The following is a 6000-nucleotide window of genomic DNA, read 5'->3' on the forward strand; positions in this document are numbered from 1 at the left end:
AGTTTATCCTCACAGGCCACTTCAATATTCTCCCAAATATAATGAGAGTTCATATATAAACCTCTGACTCCTATCTAATATTGACACAAAATGGTGAGAAGCTGGGGTAAAAGCCAAATAATGAGCCCTTTCTGCTGCAGTCCTCTCTAGGACAGTTTTTTGTTTCTAAAATGATCTGACTGGTTGAGTCATTCCATTCACCTCCTCCAAATTCTAGCTCTCCCTCATGACCCGCCAGAGTTATAATATCCCATTTTGCATATTATTCTAGGTCTTTTGTCATTTGAGACTGTCTTTTTTTTAAATTAATTTTTTATTTTTTATAAACATATATATTTATCCCCAGGGGTACAGGTGTGTGAATCACCAGGTTTACACACTTCACAGCACTCACCAAAGAGCGAGAGCAAGAGTGCATGCACTCAAGCTATGGGGAGGGATAAAGGGAGAAGAAAAGAGAGAATCTAAAGCAGAATCCACACTGAGAACAGAGCCCACCCAGCTCAGGGCTCGATCTCATGATCCTGAGATCATGACCTGACCTGAAACCAAGAGTCACACACTTAACAGACTCAGCCACCCAGGTGCCCCTGAGGCTGTTGCATTTTAAGTCTAACAGGCAGGTCTGGAACTAATATTAACATTAGTGCTTAAGGAAATAAAGATCAATGCAAAAAACCCATGATGAAAAAAATATTGAAAGTTTAAATAAAAACAGAATCAGTAGGATTGATTTCATTTTATTTTTTTTGCTTTTGCTTCAGGCTCCAATATGATGTTGCACAGCACCTTTTATTGAAACTTTTGATATTTTGCTTATTGTGGTTTTATTTGCATTATTTCTGATCTTTTAAGAAAGTATTTTGAATTGAATATTTAAAAAAATATATATTGAAAAAGGATACTGAACGTAAGACTTATTTTGACTGCTAAGTATTTTGTACCTCTTTGCATTTAGCACCTAGGCTCTGTGCCTTAAGTCCTTCCCTCTTGTCCCCACTCTTGTAAGTAGAGCCAAACTTTGGGAGGATACTCAGAATGGGCAGGGCATCAGGGACAGGGATAGGAGAGTTGGAAGTGCCACGCTAAATTTATCCTGCAGGCCAAGAAGAATAGAATGGTTTTGAGCTAGAGACCAATTCTGCTTTGAATTTTAGAGAGGTATTCTGCTGCTGGTCTGATCCAGAGAAAGGGTTGGAGGGACTGTCACTAAGGCTCGGAGACCGAGGAAGGCAGTGCCATCAGCATTGCGCAAGATCAGGGCCAAGGAGGAAGCGGTGAGGATGGATGGACTCAGCAACCAGCATGATGACAATGGACTAACTAGATTTGCTGGGAAGGAGCACCATCTCCTTTATCTTTACATTTTGGCTATTCTCTACTGTCTGTTTCTGTTCGACTTAGCACGTCTTGTCGGAAAAGAGCAGGCAGGGAGGGAGCGTAGAGGGCGGGCTTGTTAGCTTCAGTGAGTAGGATTCTGACTAGATGGATGCTTCCTGATTTATTTGCAGACCTTCTGGGCATTTTCCCAACCCCTACATAAATTAGTTCCCCAGAGATCCATACATTGAGTAGCATACTCATTGTTCCCTCCATATATGTTCCCAGAGGTGGGCCAAAAAATTCACTTTCTGAAATGGTCTGGAAAGGGACTGTGTTACTGACACTCTCCCCCATGGTATTTGTATTTCAAAAAGCAACATGCTCAGGAATCCATCATTTCAATTAAAGCTCATCTAGGTCTCCTGTGAAAAAAAATATCAATATGGCAGAGTCCCCAACCCAGGAGGAATCAAATTTAACTTTCAGCTGGAAACCACCATGAGCATGCTATGAGGTCTTGAATCCACTGCATGGCTTTTCTGTGCTTCAGCCTTACCTTTGGGAGGAAGCTTCCAGTAGATAGATGATCCTGAACTGTGAGCTTTAAATCTTGATGTTGGTACTCATTGGTTGTGTGCCCTCAGTCAAGTTATTTCACCTTTCTGAAACACACATTCCCTCTCTTCCTGTCCAAGAGGGAGAGACATGCCCTTCCTTGTAGGGTTGTGATGAGGATAGAAGGAGTTAATGCCTGGCAAGTGTTTAAAACTTCCCAGTATTCAATAAATGATAGCCATCCCCTCCCTGCAATGGTTAATGGAGATGAGTAGTCGAAAAGAATGTGCCAAAAAAAGAGTGGAATGCCACTTTTTCAGCTGGCAAAAACTCAATACCATTACATGCCAAGATTTGCTGATACAATGAATAATTTTGGAGTAATTTTACAATTGTGTATACAGAATGCCAAAATTCAATATGAGGGTGGGTTTTGATGAGATGGAGTCATTCTGGCTAATTGTAGTGCTGTATAGGGAAATGCCTCTTGTGTTTTGTGTCTTGGTAATATTTTTTCAACTGTGTACTTAAAAAATAATAATTTCCCATCAATGATCTCTTGAAAATTTCCAGGATGAGAAAAAGGAGACACAAGTACACTAGCTCCAGACCATTGTATGTTATGGTCCTAAATTTCAATTGCAAAAACAGTCATAGATTTTAAGTCTTTGTGATTTTTTTTTTTTTGATATTTGACTTATTTATTCCTTTAATATGTTTTTAAAGTTGGGTCACAAGTCAAGAGGAGCACAATCTCACCCCTTGGTGCTAAACAACATGTAAACTTTAAGGACTTTTCCCCCATCGTAAAATGGAAGCCATACTTGCTGCTTAAATGTGGTATAAAATGAAATGAGAGAATGTACGAAGAGCTCAGCTTGGCGTCTGAGACAGAGCAAGGATTCGATCACTGGTCATGTGACTATCATCATTAGAATAGTGATGACTAGTGAAAGTCTTTTCTTTTTTTCTTCAAATATTTTCTGATTTTCTACTGAAACATTTTTTCCAGCCATGTAAGTGGGCCTCAGTTTTAACCCTGTGGCTCTGTAATGTGATTTCTGTTTTGTTAGTATTTTGTATTATGCCATAGAATAATTACTCTCATTTTTATTTATAGATAAAACAAATGACTTTTTATCCTATGAGAAATGCACTTTTCCACAGCAAAATGAGGTTCGTGAGATAACCACAACCTGGATTCTTGTAAAAAGTTTGTCAATTTATTCAAAGTTATGAAGCAAGATCTTTGATTCTGAACCCTTTTCACTCTCCTTCCAATTTTTTTGAACTTAACGTTATCTCTGTGGATTTTCTTTCAGAATATTTAAATTTGAATTTGACTTCATATCCTTTGGAATATGGTTGAGATACTCCCTTTCTTTTCCCTCCCCTTTGTTTTGCCATTAGTTGGTGTGTTCTCAGTGAATGCAAATTCATTTTTACATCAGCAAAAGGAAAATTGAATAAGGAAGGCCATCTGATATGTAGTAAATCAAACAAAAACACAATGAATTTCAAAGCCAAGTATAAATTTAAGACACAGCATGATGTGTAGGAAAGAACAATGAGCTCAAATCAGGCGATTTGGAGTCTACTTTAGACTTTGCCACTGACTCACTGCATGACCTTGGGAAAGTCATTTTGCTTCTGCAGGTTTCTGGTTCTATTTTGGTAAAATTAAGTGTAGTGCTAAATAACCATGAATTAACCATGATTTCAATTAAACATGTCATAATTCCATTAATGAATCTAAAAAAGTTAAACTTGAACCTCAGTCAAGTGTTAGAAAGCAATCTGAGTTTTACCAAGATTAAATTGTATATTGAAGTGACCTAATTTTTTCCTATCATGGATGTACTAGATTGAGGAGTCTTAAGTATCACATGTCTTGATTTGACATGTTGGCATGGAACTTGATCAAGTTTCTCCTTATGTGTTTCTGTACAAATTAGGAAAATGTGTACCAGATCAGTGGCAAATAAACCCAAGAGATGACTGGAATCTCCAGAGGAGTTATATCAGCATGCACATTTCTGAATCTCATTCTAACAAGTTCTGATTGAGGTGGTCCTGGGTCAGAGCTGGTGATCACAATGAGCTCCAGTTGATTCTGAGGATCATCTTGGCTTCAAAACCACTGGACAAGATTATAACCAGGTGGACTAGTTTGTTGAATTACCAGGGTGCATATGTGTCTTGATGCTTTCCAACTTGTGTATGCATGACTTAGAAAAGATATAGAAGGGATATTGATCAGATGCATAAATGTTACAGATATGTTAGATGACAAAATGAAGGCTTCCTTACATCGATGGGTAGAATAATGAATAGAAACAAGCAAAATAAAATTTAGGGGATGCAAGGACTCTTGAACTTCATTTACAAGTTTTGAAATTAAATGTATGGTATCAGATAGGAAGTATCTGACCTGTAAGTGCCTCCTGTGGAACAGACATTGAGAAATAAGAGGACTGGAGTCAAGGAAACTTCCTGAGAATAAAATTATTTTCATGCACAAACACTTTGTACATGGTAATTCTATTGCTAATTATTTGAGGAACCTCTACACCATCTTCCTTGGTGGCTGTACCATTTTGCATTTCCACCAATGGTATGTGAGTTTCCTTTTTTTTTTTACATCCTTGCAAACACTTGTTATCTCTTACATTTTTGATAATAGCATCCTGGCAGGTATGAAGTGATGATGTCTCACTGTAATTTTGACTTGCATTTCCTTGATTGTCACCCACCATATGATCCAACAGTTCCACTTCCAGATATTTATCTGACATAATTGAAATCAGGATCTTGAAGTGGTATCAATACTCCTGTGTTCATTGCAGTGCTGTTCACAGTGGTCAAGGTATGGAAACAATCTACATGTCCATCAACAGATGAATAGATAAAGAAAGTATACATACAATGGGGTAATATTCTGCAATATTAAAAAGGAAAGTCTACAATATGTAGCAATATAAATGAATCTTGAGGACATGCGAAGTGAAATAAACCAGTCATAGGCTGACACATACCACATGATTCTGCTTATTTGAGGTAGCTAAAAGAGGCAAAATTGTTGAGCCAAATGGTGGAATGGTGGTCATCAGGGATTGGAGGGAGGGGAAAATGAAGAGTTGCTAATTAATAGGCATACAATTTTAGTTAAGCATGATGAATAAGTTCCAGAGACCTACTGTATAATAGCAATGCCCATAATCAAAAATACTACATTGCTCACCTAAAAATTTGGTAAGAGGGTAGCTCATGTTAAGTGTTCTAACACTAATAAAACAAAGAAAAACACTTGTGTAGAATGCAAAATATTATAAACACAAAATGGCAACAACTGATCTCAGAGGCAAAATCAAATGGTTGTTAAGAGTCAGAGTCCTAGATACACATCTTGACTTTAACTTGGAAACATTATTTAACTATCGTATGGCTTGGCTCTTTCATCTATAATATGGGAATAATACCTTCCTGACTGGGACTGCATTAAGGATTAACACACTTAGCATATTGCCAGGCACATGGCACTCAGTAAACAATATCGATTATTTCAGGTATCATAATATAGTGCCCAGAATGAAGAAGGAACAGAGCTGTACTTTGTTAATTGTCAGGTGAGACGAGAAGACTCACAGCCAGTTTGGAAAACAAACCTTTAGAAGATCTATAGGCCAAAAATAATGTGCTCAAAGGCAGGAGGTGGCACATGACCAAGATGGTGAGTGCCTGTTAAGTATAATTAAATGCATTTGAAGGTGTTCAGAGATTTTTCTCTTGAGAAGCAAAGCCAGAAGACAACATCAATCCAACCAAAGGGTAATGACAAGAAAACAGCTTTGTTTTTGGCTCCACAAGGCAAGCTTCATTTGGGTTAGACATAAGGGTTGGACACTTCCCATAGTTAGAAGATCTTGGGTTTCCTGAAGCAGGAGACAGTCCTCAACCTTCACTGTGTTCAAGACCCATGATCAAGGTCTTTGTGGAGAGGACTCCTTCCTAAGCTCAGAGTTTGCCTACTTGGACTAAGCCCTCTAAACCCCTCTCAAAAGTTAGGATTAAAAGGTGGAAGTGATGGAGGCCTTCCTGGTGACTTCCTGAGGACGATAATAT

The sequence above is a fragment of the Mustela lutreola genome, chromosome 12, assembly GCF_030435805.1.
Source record: "Mustela lutreola isolate mMusLut2 chromosome 12, mMusLut2.pri, whole genome shotgun sequence".
Lineage (NCBI taxonomy): Eukaryota > Metazoa > Chordata > Mammalia > Carnivora > Mustelidae > Mustela > Mustela lutreola.